The sequence below is a fragment of the Choristoneura fumiferana genome, chromosome 19 (genome assembly GCF_025370935.1).
Source record: "Choristoneura fumiferana chromosome 19, NRCan_CFum_1, whole genome shotgun sequence".
NCBI classification, from domain to species: domain Eukaryota; kingdom Metazoa; phylum Arthropoda; class Insecta; order Lepidoptera; family Tortricidae; genus Choristoneura; species Choristoneura fumiferana.
Window position 1 is genome coordinate 4,930,006 of NC_133490.1, and position 17,326 is coordinate 4,947,331.

At 36.0% G+C, this 17,326-nt stretch overlaps 1 protein-coding gene across 1 annotated transcript in view; it reads right to left on the reverse strand.

The window, feature by feature from the left end:
• The window catches only part of LOC141438765 (zinc finger protein castor homolog 1-like), a 96,819-nt gene extending 83,407 nt beyond the window's left edge, over positions 1 to 13,412 (reverse strand). The window contains exon 1 of the mRNA XM_074102721.1: positions 12,964 to 13,412. The gene's annotated coding sequence lies outside the window, so the exon portion shown is untranslated. The remainder of the gene's footprint in view (positions 1 to 12,963) is intronic.
• Positions 13,413 to 17,326: the final 3,914 nt, after the last annotated feature.

The following is a 17,326-nucleotide window of genomic DNA, read 5'->3' on the forward strand; positions in this document are numbered from 1 at the left end:
TCATTGATTCCATTATTCCGTTCCAATATGAACTTTACTGCTCCATATCCAAAGTACTTTTCTTATAAGATGTACGAGCACAGCTGGATTCCTTCATGTTGTATTTGCTTAACGGATTTTGGATCTTATCTGCTGGTTTAAAGAGTGAGAATTGTTTACTAATTGGTTTATGACAATTGCATATGTGTGGAGCGAGAGGGCCAATGTGCGAGCAAGAGGAGGAAGAGTGCACGATTTTGCAATGTGTTTTATTAACATAATTACGATTGTACTCGGACAAATCGGAATCGTACAATATTTTGTATGTATCTTCAACTGAGATACTTACTATCTTTAGATCCAGCATCTAAACTGTAATATCTTCTGTAGGTACCTGAATATAAAAATTATATAAAGGATAGATACCATATGACTAAAATCACCGAGACATGTCCTGAAAAGCTCCTAACTTGGCGGCACCGTCATCATCATCATCATCCCAGCCTATATACGTCCCACTGCAGGGCAGAGGCCTCCTCTCAGAACAAGAGGGCTTGGGCCATAGTTCCCACGCGGGGCCAGTGCGGATTGGGAACTTCACACGCACCATTGAATTGCTTCGCAGGTTTGTGCAGGTTTTCTCACGATGTTTTCCTTCACCGCAAAGCTCGTGGTAAATTTCAAATGTAATTCCGCACATGAATTTCGAAAAACTCAGAGGTGCGAGCCGGGGTTTGAACCCATGACCCTCTGCTTGAGAGGCGATAGGACAAACCACTAGGCCACCACAGCTTCCTGCAGCAGCTTGCAGGTATCCTTTCTATTCGGCCAGTAACTTTATATGCCATTTTCATAGTTTTTTTGACACTGTCTGGGAGCCTCAGTATTATTGTATGCCAGATCCTATTTTTTTTGCATTTTTTTTAAGACACTGTATTATGGACACTGGATGCATACTTGTACAGTATAGAGAGCTTAAAATATTAAACAATTAACAAGCGTGCGTTTAAGGAGAACATTTCATAGTACAGAAGCAGCCACAATGCGCTGTATATCAGAGGATATTATTATATCCCGGCCGCGTTTCCGCTGCCAATAAATTAATAAACTAATAGCTTAATGAAGTCATTACGGTCTGCGTTACGGACAAGCGCTTCCGATGCGACTCAGTGATTAGTTAAGAATAATTTTAACTTAATTTTCTTCGGATAATACGCGAAAACAACGGATTATAATGCAATTGAGACCGTTCGCAACAGTATGTATACTCGTACGTATATAGACAGATATTTAAAATATCAGGCGATACAAGAAATGCTATGAAAAGAAAAGGAAATATCAGTCATTTTGAAAAAGCTCGTATTTTAAAACAATACGCAATTTAAGCAAACCGAAATAAGTCCATTTAGTAAAATTATCGTATTTTGAGATTATTATTTTAAAAATAATAATATTGATCTGGTAGTTAGTTAGTTGTGGAGATAAACACTTTTCTTATGGCAACATTATACTTAATGTACCAAATTACAAATTTACTAAGACTACAATAAATGCTACAACGTACAACACTCGTTTAATAGTGACACGTAAATAATGTTAATTACAAAATTACACCACAATTGACTAACAAAATTATCAACAAAAAAGTAACAAATTAATAGGTCTCGAAATTTACTCTTAAAGTCACAATAATTATTACCTTTTTCAGAATAACTCTAATAAAATAAGCTGGCCATTTACAATTGTAAATAACAATTAATACAGACCGTACAAGGTCCGCGGCCCGATCTGACAGACAGACGGACGGACGGCTGATGTATTTGTAGCCCCGCATATGGACGTAAAGTACCCGAGATGAGTATGTCGCAACGTACGTCCAATACAAAATCGTAGTTAGAAAAGTAAATCAAATTAGTAGAGCAACCTTATAACTCGAAAAAAAAACATGACCCAATTAGATTCCTAATTCAATTCCACAGAAACATATTGAAAGCATTATTGGCTATTTAGAAAAGCAAACGTAATCAATGCACCACAATGCCGCACTGGCCGGTTACGGAAACAATTTTTCGAATATCGATTCGCGATTACAACCCATTAAGTTTACGCGTTCGATTTTCGAAAAGTGTCGAATGAATAGTTAAGTCAGCCGTTTTGAAAATCGAAAACTGTTTTATGGAAACCGTTTAAGCGTTCGATATTTGAATGAATCACGTCATGTGAGTCAAGTCCATTGTTCACGACACAATACTTGGTAGGTACCGAGTAAATTAGGAAATGTGTTTTTTATTGGAAAGGCATGTGGAATTACAAGTGGAAAATATTTATGACACACGTACTGGCTTCCAGTTAGTGTCGTGAGAGCATTCGAGTGATAAAGTTCGAATGGTAAATGTTTGATGGCGGTGTTTATTCATCTTTTAATGGAGTTCCGTCGAATATGGTCGCTACCGGATTTTTGCTGGCGTCTGCTACGGATACTTATTCGATTGCTGCATTTCTGTCTATTAAATTATATTATAATGATTGTGTTTAGGTTAGCTCGAATGGTTAACCTATAGTCGTAAATAAAACGTCTAATACCATTACATTTTACATTAGGTAGTTACACACAATGTATTTTCATCGCAAAAAGTCGGATCTCAATCGGAATACCTACGACCCCAAAGTGGCAATCGATTATTGTATTAAATGAGTGACATTTTCGTATCCATAATTATGGAAGTTTATTATTTAGTGCAAATGTCAAAACTGCTGTACGATAGGTACCTACTGAAAGCTAATTGAAAGAGCACGATACATAAGAGCTTTTCCGAGAAAATGCGGTGGAAAAACCATTATGACCTACACACATTAACACCTACATCATAACGCATAACATTAAATCCTACATCTGTAATAATAGCATTTTCATTTTTCAAATAAAAGTAATTTAATTTTTCTTCTTATCAAAACTATTTATGTCCTTGTGACATTTACAATAAGGGTTTTATAGAGTGGTGTCAAAAACCAGTAAGTTATTTTTTGTTACAAACTGTCACAGAGATCATCGGAAAGAGATTCTACGGTAATAAATTTAACAGCTATCCAAGGCACACCACACGACGTATTTTTAGGCTCCGACTAAGCCCGTTTTGGCGCCGAAAATTCTCAAAAAACTTGCACACAAGTGCTAAAATCTGCACATCTGAAAGCTGTTAAATTTATTATAAACTGCGTATCATCTGTGGATTACATTTTATTATTGCCGAATTTTAGTTTTAGATTTTCAATAATATTTAGATAATGGAAGATACACAAAAGGGAGCAGTCCCAGTACCTCGCCAATCAATATTACATTAAACTTGACCACGGAACCCAGCCCTAACCCGTGGATTACGCTTGACCGCTTTTGACGGATATCTCAGACTCGCATTAACCACGTGGACCTCCGGGATTTGATTGAGATTAATCGCACAGTTTTCCAAACTGATCTGTGCTTTTAATTTTCTTTTTTTGTTTGTGGTATTTTAAAGTACCTACGTACTAAAAACATTTAGTGGCCAGTATTTTTATTAAGCCGATTCGTTCTGTTTTTTTTATATTTATAGTAATTTTAATTGCCAGTTACATTGAATATTTACGCGACTTGTATGTAGAGATTGAAATAAAATCTTTTAATTAACAATAATTGCCTAATTCATAGATTATAAATACATTAAGTATATAAAAATGAGTGTGTGCTAGATTTTTTATTAATTAATGAATATATTAAATATAATAGTTTCATGTTCAAAATTAATAAATATTTTGAAATTGATTAATAATTTTGTACTTTCTATTCAGATAGAAATACAAGTAATTTAAAGTAATTAAAATGCATGAATCTAACACATTAAAATACTATAATTGCAAGGTTGACAAGCGGCATGTTAATTGATAATCACACTTACATAGTTTTTACCTACTTTTAAAGTGGCTCCTGAGAAATTAGTTAACAAGGAGGTAACTGCACAATTATACATTTTATAAGTAATTACTATTACAGTATGCGCGGTGTAAGCTTAAATTGTTTTGTTTTAATATAATCGCTGTGTTTTGAGAAAATTGACGTTCCTGCTAAACAACAAGTTCTCAGATTAATCAGATACTGTAAAATTGGGTTCTGTAGATAAACATGGAACTGACACTGAATATCTTACACAAAAAGGTGAAGCCAATTTAATGGGGATTCTTAAAGATAGTTGAAGAATGTGTTTGAAGAGTGACTTGGAAAACTTACTTATAAAGTGCAAGTAAAAGTGCAGTCGAATCAGATTCTAATATAACTTTCTTATTGGACATGATTCGTAGTTGGACAAAAAAAGGAAATAAAATCCCGATGTTACTTATATTAGCGTGCTTACTATCACATTAGGTGAAACTGTAGTGATAGAATGTGAAACAAACAAATAAAAAATACATCTTTTATTTTTAATCACTTGTTCGGAATGATTTGGCGTTGATATGTTTTTTTTTCTTTGAAACGTGTATCTTTTTTTAACTTTAAGTTTAAGTGATGAAGGTTTGATGTTTTATAAATCTGAACGGAACCCGACATCATACTGCTTCCAGTAATCCCCGCTGAATCCTAAAAACAGTTTCAACACGAAGCGGAAGGCGCGTAAAGCCCAAACTGTTGTTTATACCCGCGCAACTTAAACATTTCCCGCTTTCAATTGTTTTAACAAGAAAAAAATATTTTATTTATATAACAATCACGTTCTCGAACGCGCGGTGACGTCACCTCCGCCCGCCTGATAAGGTCGCTTCCGGTCCAAATCCTGTGAGTGAATGACTGACCGAATGACTGAACGGCCTTTTACGCTGGAGGACGTTCTGATAAGGTTTTTTGGTGCAATGCGATGCAAGTGGTCCGGCTGTTCGAGGTTTTTGAGTCAGCTGTGGCAAATTTGTTTTTTTCTGACGATTTCATTTATTTGAATGATTTGAAATTCGCTGGAAGTGAAGTGGCTGTCTGGATGTTAATAAGTAATCTGTGGCAGATGTAAACGATCTGTGGAGCGACCGAGGAAAAATCCACCAATAGCAAAGCAGCGCGGCGCGGGGCTAGGGAAATGAAGTAATCTTATTGGTGGTTTTTTCTTGCTTGTTGTTCCACATTCTCGCACATTTCTGGTAGATGCGCTGCCTTACCAGAAGAAAAAAATAACTTTTTTTTGTTCATATGTCTTCAAAATTCATAGGATATAAACTGTTTTAAATTAGACAAAAAGAAAATAATAACAAAGGAGACCTCATCAATTATTTTTATACTTACATAATTATATATAGGTAGAGTCATTCACGATGACCTGTGCCGTGGTTCTTATTACAATGTCATTATAATATTATTTGATTTTAAATTTAATTCCTGTAAACCGATTAATGATAGTGCCATGTAAATACTAATTCTACCATGTAAGTGTACTGTAATACTAACAAATTATGGGTTTTTATGCCTGAAATAAATTAATTGAATTGAATTGAATTATGGCTAATTTTGACAAAATCTCGCGTCTTCGTGGATGGCACTAGGTATATACTTAAATTATTTAGAAGCAGTTAGCGACGTTCACGGACAATTGTAAAAAGTAAAGTTTTGCGAGATAGCCACGTTAGTTCCGTTTTTTTGCCAAGTTCTTTAAAATCTTAGTCGCACTGTATCATGAGATCCGTTTGACAACTCTGACGTTTGTGGTTGGTTAAATAAATAAATATCATGAGACACTTGACACCAATTGACCTAGTCCCAAACTAAGCAAAGCTTGCACTATGGATACTAGCCAACGGATAAACATAATTATATAGATAAATACATACTTAAATACATATTAAAAATCCATGACCCGAGAACAAACTTTCGTATTATTCATACAAATATCTGCCTGGCCGGGAATCGAACCCAATAACCAAACCAAATAAGTCAATAAGCCAATCGCAAGCAAGAGTATATATAACGTCCAAAGGACATCAGGTTACTAACGCCATCTAGCGATATTTTTCTGTCAAGAAACTACTAGATATACTTATTTATTTACCTATTACGTGAAGAACTTGGAAATAATAAAAAAAATGGCAAAATTATAATTTTAACTGTGGGTTTTCACACAAATAACAATGAAGCTTGTTTGTTTTCTACTTTCCATACAATTAACTATACTTGGTTCGGATAGGTATTTAATGATGAAAATTAAACATTTAACAACGCAACACATGGATATTATAATTATAGCAGACAAATATAATTATAATATAATTATAGCAAAGCGATTTCATAAAACATCTGGCTCTTAACTTAAAGATTAAGAGGCATCTTGCAAGGACTGAAATTAATTGAACGAAAAATAGAGAAATAAAAGTTTTTGAACACGACCATATATTTTAAATACAACATTTATGTTTAATCGTGCTTCCTCTGGGTATGAAAATTAATTGTATATAATTCACCAAGCAGTAATTTTGCTATATTCTAAATACTAAGGTCCAAACTATAGGTACTATGGTAACATATTAGTATAGTTTGGATTGGACCTTCAAACTTTACTTAGTTAATTGAATCAGGCGTTACTTTGCGGAGGTCCATATCAATGAACTAAAAAAAAATCTTTGCTCACCCGCGACCTTATGATAGCTAAGTTTATGCAAGATATGCGTGTTCATGCAGTTCCTCCACCTCCACACTGTAAGAACACACACAAATCACACAAATCCATCTATCACCACACAATACACTGACGCGTTTCGAACTCAACCAGAGCTCATCTTAGTCAACTCAACCAGAGCTTATCTTAGTTTACTTTGGTAATAAATAGTATAGTAACCGTTTCGACCTTAATAATACTAATAAATGGTGTTTTCAATTTTATGTACTTATTTAAATTAAATCATTATCATCACCAGGCGGAAGATGTTTATTCTTGGGGGCCTCCCCCTAGAATGCCACAATGAACGGCTACTCACCATTGCCATCCACCAGTTTTTTACAACTCTCGCGATGTCATTAGTCTACCTAGTAAACCCACCTAGCCAACTATGTACTCCGGACTCCAGCACGTGTGGATGGAAGCAGGGAGAAAACACTACGCTATTCCACATCCGACAATCACGCGACTGTCAAGACAGGGAGTCCATCTAGAGCTGTCCATCCTCCCCCTCGACTCCAAGGGCTAAGAATTTCAGCTCATTAAGACTCCAAGTGCCTGCCAAGCACCAGCAGATTTTCCTGCGCTCCGACTTCTGGCTGGAGGGTGTGGTGTTCCGTCGTTTTAGGGTAGCGACGAAGACAACATCCAAAATCCCTAATTTTTTTTGGTTATGCACGTTTTTTTGTGTTTTTATGTCTTTTTTTATAATTTCATCTTTAAATCGCATTGGTTTTTACTGTAATCCTGTGATTTTTAAGTGACAAATAAATGAATAAGAGTTTTTTGCGTCTCCCTTTCTCTACAAGTATCTAATCTCAAATTATAACTTAAAAGTTTACTTTAGGAATATTTACGACGACTAGTTAGTTTTTAATTAAATTAAAGTACCTACATTATCTTGTGCGCAACATTGCTTTTAATTGTAGAGTAAAATTAAAACACACAGGAACTTTAATCACCTCGTAAAGTTAACCTAAGAACAAACAGTAAAATACTAGCTACTAGCTGTTTCCTGCGACTCCGTTTGCGAAAAAAAGTTTACAGCAATAAACTATTTTTCGCAGCAGTTTTGTAAAAATTATGCAGTTTTAATAAAATCTATTCTATATCCTTCCCAGTGTCTCAAAGTATCTCCGTACCATACAAAGTTCAAGCGAGAAGAGGGTCCCGTTTGAAATCCATAACATTGTAAGGCATAATTTTGTGATTTTTTAAGTTCATTTCATTTTTTTGTCTAGTCACCAAATTTTCAAAAATTTTGAATTAGCATCCTGTAGAACTATAGGTTAGGTTAGTTTATTTTATAACTATCAGGAACTATTTAAAGTTTTCAAGGAAAAAGAGCTTATGGCAAATGATCATTATTACATCATAACTCTACATTACATTATGACTTTTATAATGTATGGATTCCAATATAGACACGACCCGAGCTAACAGATAGAAAGATTACTAAGGATGTATTTAATTTTAATCAAGTTTCGCTTAAAAGCTCTTAGTACGGTAAAGTTATTGAATCTACGCTGATTAACCGGATATCTTAAATTACAAGTGATTACTCTGTTGAGCGTCATTCTATAACCGTTCAATTTATTTGTTCCGCTTTATATTTACACTAGCTTGAATTAGCGACTTAGTCCCGAGGAACTTAGAAAAATTCTCGTTCCAGTAGAATTTGAACTATAGCGCCTCCTGTGGCTTAACGTGCCAGAGGCGTCATACCAACTTGACCACCGGGAATCCGACTAACCAGCTGAAAATCATCATCGTTTGCATGCGCCAATAGTGGTGTGTGCTGCCATCTTTCGCATTTATCAGAAGTCACGACTCTTATGTTTCAAATAACTTGGAGTTAGTTGGTGTTTCATTATCATAGTATTGATCCTATATACCTAAATGTATATTTAATGTATGTTTATCATATGTAGAGAACGCGTCCATGCATTGACAATAAAAAAAAATGCCAATTCCATTTTTGACTTCGATTTGCAAAACAGTTTGCAGATAGGTTGAACAACACTAAGCTTAATCAACCTGGTTTCCCAAAATGTCCTTATTCATTTGTATGGAAACTACTTTTTTTTATCACCAACCATAGAGTTTTGCCAGCATTATTAGGGTTCCATAGTCAACTCGTTCATTTAGCCTGAGACACAGGAATTATCCTAGTTCAAGCACACGTGTTACATAGATTTTAAGTGAAATATTGTATTTTGAGCGGCAAAATGAAAAAAAAAGTTTTTTTAGGGTAACCCCAATTGACGTAAAGTGGGGGTGTTTTTTTTTCTCGACTAACCCTATAGTGCGGGGTATCGTTGGATAGGTCTTATTAAAACCATTGGGGGGTTGCCATGACGGTTTTTCGATTCAGTGATCTGTTTGCGAAATATCTTTAAAGTGCAAATTTTCATTAAAATCGAGCGAAAATTTACCTAAACTTGGAAGATTCCGTACATAATACGAAATCCTTCTAAAAATATTACTTGATTTTGTCGTAATGGCTTCGGAACCCTATTTTTGGCGTGTCCGACACGCTTATGGCTGTTTTTTTTTTACACAGTTTTTTACAGTAGAGTATTATTGTTTACCTTATAGTAAAAGCAATAGGAATTATTAAAACTAATAATGTAACTACTAATAGCGACTAACTATCCTACCACCACGCAAGTCTATGCGTCTGGTAAGTTGACAGTTTTGTTTATCTTCATCTGTTGTTTGTGCCTTTATTAGTCACAGACAAAACATAACTTTTATTTCAATTGACTTGTAACTTTTTATGATTATGGAGGTTAGTCAGTATTTTGTCATAAAATTAACCTTACGTAGTTGGAAAGTGCGCAGTCTTACAACGTGTAACCTTTTCTCATTAGTCATTAATATGATTTTAAATTAAGTATTTATAATTTGTTTTTCTTCATAAATCAAATCATGAGGCTTAAACCCAAGTGAATCAATCATATTTACATTCGCGGCATTTTCCGTAACGATTTCCTTAGAACTGTCAAAAAATACCAACAACAAAAAACAAACGATGGCAACATTTTTATAATTTGCTTATCATTTAAAACCGAGCATGCCAACTCGAGTATAAATTTACGGATTTGACGTTGAAAAAAAAAACAAATTCCGCGTAAAAAACCTTCGCATTCGTTTGTTTCGTTCGGAATTTTCGACATGATGCAATGCGTTTTATATGATTTTCATTTACTTGTAGGTATTTTGTGTAGAACAAAAAAGTTATATCCATTTTGAAGTTTAATAGCAATGAAGTGTAATAAAAGCTAAAAAATTTGGATATCTAGCCTCACGCAGAAAGCTGAAATGGCTCTTTATTCGAGGCTTGGCTTTTAATCTACCGGTGGTAGTTTTTTTTTTACATTTATAAGTGCTTGTTTTAGCCTAAATTGAATAAAGTTATTTTGACTTTGACTTTGAGTGGTTCAACCGCCTCTTTTTCGTGGGCACATATTTTTTATGAACGGACTGTAGAATTTGATGACATTTTCGATTTTTTTAGACGTCCTGTACTTCTACTAGATAATCTGGAAACTGTAACAGAATTTTCTACTATGTCAACAAAAATATACCCACGTAAATCAAATTAGAGCCTCGCTTTGTAATGTAAACAGGGAATAAGGACGGACTTTAATGCCCAGGTTTGAGCTGCAAGAAAAATCATGCGTGTTGCAATATATTGCGAGGCCGTAAAGCGAACGAGTTTGTAGTGGTCAATCGAGCGCCGCAATGTAATGCAACTTGCACGATTTTTCTTGCAAGTCTTAACTGCGCCAGGATACAAAGTTTTGCGAATGCAAGCTAGTTTGATACAATTTGATAGTAAATTACTTATGTAATTAGTTACTTACTTTTTAAATTGTAAGTTACGTATTATTCAGAACATAATCATAATAAAATATGAATAATCAGTTCTTGCAATACTCGTAACTAAAGAAGCTAGGAAGTTTCCATGAGAGTCACTGATGCTTTGCCGATTTTAGACGCTTGTTAAGTTTTTATTTTTATTTAACATTCGTTTGGATTTATCTGTCTCTTTGATATTTGTCTTTGCTAGACACAGACAAAACATAGATTTTTCGAACAACGCGCTTGTACAAAGCCGGGGTGTGGTACTTAATAGTAAAATTATGAGTGAGAATCACGAGAGTCCAAATCATATTATAGTCTTCCAACTCCATTCATCTTACAAAAAATGGAGATGTTCTTACAAAAAGAAAGTAGTTTTTTTGTAGATCGAAATTGATTTTCATGCAGTATTGGCTTGATCTTTAGCCTGCCTGACCCCGCATCTTCTCAGATAGCTCGATAAGGCGTGATGGCTACCCGACTGCGAAATTGTAAGTTCTGTTTGAAACTTTAACTGTTCTGTCAGAGAGAGATAAAACAAAGATAGTGATTTTAATCAGGATTTTTCTTTACTGAGAAGCTCGGCGATATTTTTTTGGATCTAAGTTTTGACATAATACTAAAGTGAAATTATAAACCGTGTGCCAAAAAACATTTCTAATTTCTGTCACTTATATTTTTCTTTTATATTTCATCTATCTATATTTTCCTATTGCATACCTGCTGCTCTAGTGAACGGTACATAAGTACAATTCCAACTGCTATACTTAGAGATATCAATTAATATACCTACCTAATGAATTCTTACCTACACCTACCTACATAAATTTTTATATAAAAAAATCTGTACAAAACTATTTAATATTATTTGTAAATTCATATGACATTAAACTCTACATTCTAAACAACCCGTACGAAAAAAAATCTTGTACTGAGGAGAAATGTAGAGTTTGCAGACCAAATTTAGACCTATTGAATAACAAATAAATTATACATTCAAGAACAAATGCGCAAAATCCAGTAATATTAGTATTATTTTGAATAAATAAAACGGTCCCATAATGTCTTGTTAGAATTGTTTTGTTTTAGCACAGCAATATTATTTCTCACCGGTTTGCTTACCGGCCAGTGACATTGCAAACAGTCAGCATCTTCATCCCTTGAAAGTGTTACTGGCATAATAAAATGCAACTTGAAATATTTTCAAATCTCTGAGATATCTTCGAGTAACTTTTTTAATTAAAATGACTTTGATGTTTAAGTTTTCTGGATTAAGAAAGTTTAAAGGAGTACCTATCGCGTTCTTAAAATTGGAATGGTATAAATTAAAAATCGATGAAAAACACATCAAATAATACTATTACAATAAACAATAGAATCGTAAAATAATGGGTTCATTTTATAAATAATAATAGCCAAAGTTATTATAAAAACTTCTTAATCATAAAGTTACAACCCGGCTAGAAGAAAAACTTTGTTTTGTCTGTGTCTGTCATTAAACTGACAAAAAGATTAACTGTTATTAATTTAACACAAGCTTAAAATGAAGTTAATAAGTAAGGGAAGACAAAAACTCTTTAAAACACTTTATATCTAAGTAGCAGAAAGCAAACCAGCCAGCAGGTCATCTGCTTGAAAGCATTCTCTGCTGCCCATAGAACCCAGGAACTTACCCCAGAGGTTAGAGGGTTTGAGGGGGTGGGTAGTGGAATTCCTTCCTTGATTCCAAAACATAAGAATGTAAGCGCTGCTGTTTAGCGGTATGAAGAAGATGGTGGTAGAGACCTAGACGGACCTTAGAAGAGGTCCCTTACCCACTAAAGACTGATAACACACCTAAGTGCCTTTCTAGAGAATACCAGAGACTAGATTCCGCGATCAAGCAAAACGTCGCAAGTTCTATTCTTAAACATTTCTCAGTTCAGTTCCTTTTGTTTCAACAGTCAACTGTTGCATTGTTCATTTTAATCAAAGGAGATAAAGCAATTAATAAATCTTATAAGAGAATGAATATATTAGTCTGTCAATCTATTTTCAGAACTAACGTTTCAGTTAGTTATGTTTATTACAAACAAGGCTGGTACTAACGTATCAAAATTTAAACGTGATAATTAATTGTATAATTAATTATTTTTATGTTGTATTAATTAGTCATTTGGAAGATTAAAGGTTAGTGTTAGTAAACATATTATAATTAGAATCTATCAATATATATTATGATACCTACTATTAACAATAAAAATAATTAAAAATACAAATATTCAAAGATCAAATTTCTATTATAAACATAATATATCCTAATTATAAACAGGGTACATTATGCTTATTGTCACTCAAATAATTTGCAGCTTAAGTAAATATTGGAAACCTCGATTCGTTTATCGGATGAAGTACCTACCTACTTAATTAATGTAATCAAAAGTAATTAAATAATCATTAAAAAATAAAAACTTACCTTAATCTAATTCATCCAAATTTCGACAGTCAGCACAGCGCAACGTCACAAATGTTCACAATAAATCCAGATCACACACACACTCAGTTTGCAAGCACGTTAGAAAAAGTTCCCAAACTTATTTACAAGTGCCCTGAAAAGTTTCAGCGTGAAACCGAGCGCGGGAAAACCCGACAGTGGAGGTACGGCCGCGCGTGCACACACGCGACTGAAAAAATCGCCAGATCTGCGTAACTCCGAAACTAAATCAAAATACTCGCTAGGAGAGGGACGAGTCAACTGAGGCCCCACCCTTCCCCCTCCAAGCCGCCACGCAAAAACATTCGTAAAAACCACGCGCGCGGCCGCGAAATTATCAATTGTTTATATCCGAATGCAAACGTATCTTTTATCTACAATTCGGACATATTACAACAATACGGAACACAATATAAATTCAAATACGAACAACGTTCGATACTACTTTATTTTTTTAAACTCGTGTTCTAATCAACACACTGGCCAGTTGCAATGTCGCGTTCGAATAGTAAACGTTTAAATTGGAACTGGAAATTTTCGAGTTTTCCCGCGCTCCTGGAAATGCGATTGGAATGTTTTGTTTACGTGCTCGAAGCGACCGCACGCTGCAGCCGACCGGCTACGAATGCCGTTCGGGCGACGACGCGTTTTTTCCGCCAAAAAACGCCGTAAGAAAGGGTCCTTAGTCCTTTAGGGTTAACAGTAAGGTCGGCGTTTTTTTGTGGCCAAGCAAAGTGTGGCTGGATCGGGAGCGACCTTTGACTCGGTACGGCAAGCTTTAAGTTTGCGAGCAGTTGACATTGAAGTTTTTTTTTTGTAAAGGAATAAGACCATGCTCGGTTTAATCAATGTTGGAATAGATATTGTTTAGTTTTATTTAGTAGAGACAAATACCTAAATTGTTTCATTATCTTTCAGTCCTTTTTAGTGAAATATTTTATTAATATTATTTCCTAACATTATTTTTTTGTAAATTAATTTACACATTTCGCAAACAAGTACTATGTTTAATGATGTTTGTTTAATATTAATGTTATATTGATCCGTTTAATAATTACATTTATAAATAACACGATTGTTCCATTATTCTCTCTTCGTGAGATAAATAAAGATTACTATTTGAAGTTTTTGCATTGAAACATTACACTTATACGTACAGTACTTCTTTCGTAGTTCATATTATTAAATGAATACTTTAAAACATACAAAACTACAAAAAAAAAAAACATAGAAGGAGAGGCGCTATAGCTAGAAGAAGATTGTAGAGAAGGCCAAGACCCACAAAGAGTTGTATCACCAAGGGAAGAAGAAGAAAGAGAGGCGAGAAAGTAGTGTCATCAACTCTAAATGGGAATAAAAGTGATGGCATTTTCTGTTCTACTTTTTAATTAGTTCTGTAGCGTAATTTATCCTATTAAATCGTATTACTTTCGTTACTATATAACCGTATATATAATAGCCGTAGTGGCCTAGTGGTTTGACCTATGGCCTCTCTAGCAGAGGATCGTGGGTTCAAACCCCGGCTCGCACGCACCTCTGAGTTTTTCAAAATTCCTCTGTGTGAAATTACATTTGAAATTTACCACGAGCCTTAAGGCGAAGGAAAACATCGTGAGAAAACCTGCACAAACCTGCGAAGCAATACAATGATGTGTGTGAAGTTCCCAATCCGCGCTGGGCCCGCGTGGGAACTACTGCTTAAGCCATCTCATTCTGAGAGGAGGCCTGTGCCCAGTACTGGGACGTATTATAGGCTGGGATGGGTGGATGGATATTCGTTACTAGCAATTACACCCGGCTTCGACCGCGTATACCACTAGATCTGTCAGTCGAATTGACCTACCAGGTTTTACTAGATTCCCATTCACAAAAATTACGTTGTAAGACGAACACCCTGCAGAAATTCATCTCTTCAGACTTAGGCGGTTAAAATTATGGAACTTTACAAGGAATATCGGGATAAAAAGTAGCCTATATGTTATTCCAGACGTACATACCAAAATTCACCCAAATCTGTCCAGCCATTTTAGCATGATGGGGTAACAAACATACACTATCTTTCGGTTTATAACGCTAGTATTGCGTACCCATATCTAACACCTGTAAATCAACTAGAAGCAAAAATTCCCTTCTTATTAAGTAAAAGTCAAAATATCTTTATTCAATTTAGGCTAAAACAAGCACCTATGAATGTCAAAAAAAATCTACCACCGGTTCGGAAAAACCTCTGTTGAGATGAATCCGGCATGAAACTCAATGAGGTATATTTTTATAGTAAAGTTAATCAATGAATAATCATACCTAATAGATAAGTAAATATCTCGCCTTTATATGGATAATTTTAAGGCGCATGTCACTTTAATGACTTGATTATTATTTTAATACGTATGTTGCCTAATTAGTCGTGTAATTATTAGTATAGGGGCGTAACCTACTCTTTTAACTTTCTTACGTGTATTTACCGACATAGCCAAGCGAATTAGCTCGTTGAAGAGGCAATGGGTTGGCCATATAGCACGGGGAACAGATGGCTGTTGGGGCCGGAAGGTTCTCGAATGGAGACCGCGGATCGGTAAGCGCAGCGTAGGACCCAACAACGAGATGGAAGGATGACTGGTAAAAGCCGCGGGTTCACGGTGGATGTAGACCGCTTCCCACCGAAGTAACTGGAGGAGGCCTATGTCCAACAATAGACGTTCGTACGTACAGCTGATATGGTGATGATGATGATTGATGGTATTTACGAGTTTTTCTTTCGGATGGACTGCAGTTGTTGGCCTCTGGTGGCTTATACAGTTTACCGGAGAGAAGTTGAGCTGCCAGATGGGCAGCTTAGCGAAGGGAGTAATTTACAAGACAGTCGTATCTTAGTAATATTATTATCTATATGTCGGCGGCCGATCGTAAAATCCGCCAGATCACGAAATTCCTAGACATATCGTGAAACGGCGCCTTTCATGAATTGTCTAAGGGACATCCGCCATATCGTTTGCTTCGCTCGCTAGTCTCGTGCGTTGTGGTCATAATTCATACTAACCACTCCTCGCTTCGCTCGTCGTACCTAAATTTTTCTTATTTTCGGCATATCACGATGTGTCCGGTATAGAGCTAGGAATATCGACGAATGCGTTGCTCTAATCGATCTGCCGTATTGTTTCTCAGGCACATCGTGATATGCCTGGCCAACTTTTTGGCATATCATGAAATGGGTATTTCGTGATCTGGCGGATTTTACGATCGGCGACCGACATATATAGTTTAATGTGTTGATTCAGAATGGCGACGTAATTAGAATAAACATGATCATCATCAGCCGGAAGACTTCCACTGCTGAATAAGGACCTCCCCGTCCCCGAAGGTGGGGAGGGGGGGGTTCTTAGCGCCACAATTAACGAAAACTCTCCACGCATCCACCGGTCAATCACAACACACGCATAATATGCAATTTCTAATCTAGATGTTTTTTATTGCACCAATAGTAGACAGCTTTCAGCAACAGATTTCTAGTACCACAGTCTATATAAAAGTTTCCTTTCAGACGAAACCCGAAAAAAGGTCATGGTTATATTTACTCGTATAACCTGACGCTTTCGGGAAAACCAACGTTGTCACATACACTGACCGGTGACGACACCTCTCCGTCACGACGGGCGTCACGACACGTATCCGTCACGCGCGCCAAAATAACCATTGACATTTAGGCATCGCGACCGATTGTATTTTGCAGTCGCAGACGGATTAGAACATGTAGGGTTCCCACCTCTCCCTGAATTCCGGGAGTCTTCCGGAATTTAGCAATCATCCCACCCCAGCCTATGTCCCACTGCTGGGCCTCCTCTCAGAATCAGAGGGCTTGGGCCGTAGTTCTTACGCGGGCCCAGTGCGGATTGGGAAGTTCACACACTCCATCGAATTGCTTCGCAGGTTTCCCTCACGATGTTTTCCTTCACCGTAAAGCTCGTGGTAAATTTCAAATGTATTTCACACATGAATTTTGAAAAACTCAGGAGCAAGCCGGGGTTTAATTTGAACCCACGATCCTCTGCTTGAGACGCCATAGGTCAAACCACTAGGCTTTTTAATTTAGTAATACTTTAAATATCCCGGCTCCCGGAAGGAATTGAAAATCAACAAAATTCTCCCGGCATTTCAAATAAGCGCGCTGGCCTATTTCATACCGTGTCATCATCATCATCATCATCATCAGCCTGAAGATGTCCACTGTTGAACAACGGCCTCCCCCTTAGAACTCCACAATGAACAACTCTCACGATATCATCAGTCCACCTAGTGTAAGGCCTGACAAAGCTCGTCTTCTCCAGGGATAGTACGAAACTCGAAACTC